At 44.0% G+C, this 1,092-nt stretch overlaps 1 protein-coding gene across 1 annotated transcript in view; it reads right to left on the bottom strand.

Annotated features, from left to right (window-relative positions):
- Positions 1–1,092, bottom strand: part of ECHDC1 (ethylmalonyl-CoA decarboxylase 1) — a 64,758-nt gene that overhangs the window by 29,783 nt on the left and 33,883 nt on the right. The gene's annotated exons all lie outside the window — the stretch shown is intronic.

Consider the following 1,092-nt stretch of genomic DNA (forward strand, 5'->3'; position numbering starts at 1 on the left):
GTGACTGCATTATAGATATTGTTTTTGTTGTCCTGCCCTTTGGGTAGGGGGCTGGACTCGATGATCTCCCGAGGTCCCTTCCAGCCCTAATGTCTATGAAATCTATGAAATCTAATGGAATCACTTTCATTAGTAGAGAAGTCTCCCGTTAAAGAAAAGTTTCTGCTAAAAACATATATATAAAATATTGCCACATGATTAACTGTTTATCTAGCCCTGTGTGCTCAGTGCCTTAGGGACAAAGCCAATTTTTATGCCATAATGTGTTTAGAATCTAAACTCAGACATAACATTATCAAAAGGTGGTTACAAACATCTGGATTGGTGGCTACAAGAGACAGAAGACACAGATTACCAAAATAAAGCCTTCTGAAAGACAAAATGTACACCCTGAAGGGGGTTTCAAGTTGGTGTGCTTTTTGTAGAGGATACAAGAAAACTAATGGGGCATAAAGATAGTGAATTTGATCTGTTTCCACTGGTGGAAGTTTGGCCTATGGGGAACCTTAAGCATAAAGTATACCTGAAGGAGGGAGCAGTGGATTCAGCAGCACAAAAGAGAATCAAGAGTCACTGAGCACAGTACAGAAAGCACTTTGTCCAGGATGAGGTGGTGGGTATGACTATGGAAGCTGGAAGATGCTTTGATTTGTAAGTTTTCTAAGCAGCCTCTGCCAGAATGCTACCTATACTACCTCAGCCAGGAATGAATCTGGCCCTACCTGGAGGGCAGAAATTGCTCCTCTAACTACAAGGACAGTAGTAATTGAAGTAATCTTAAGATCAGCCAAAACATCCTAAGAAAGTGACATAACTGGTACTGACCAGTTGTTTTGTCTACATAGCATGGGAATCTTATTTCCCTTTGTGCACTTAAACAGCAGCTTTCTAGATATGTATCTGGTTGGTTTTGGCCATGATTTAACACCACAGATATGTCAGCACTAACCAAGTGCCCAACAAGAATGACAGGAGAGCAGCGGGGATGGAGTGTCACCACCCACCATCCTGTGCTGGCGCCACTCCGCATCCTGGCACACACAACTCGGCCCCCCCACCCTGCTCTGCGTCTGGCCCCATGCACCCCCCCCG

Source organism: Crocodylus porosus, unplaced genomic scaffold, assembly GCF_001723895.1.
Source record: "Crocodylus porosus isolate Cpor-Errol unplaced genomic scaffold, CroPor_comp1, whole genome shotgun sequence".
Lineage (NCBI taxonomy): Eukaryota > Metazoa > Chordata > Crocodylia > Crocodylidae > Crocodylus > Crocodylus porosus.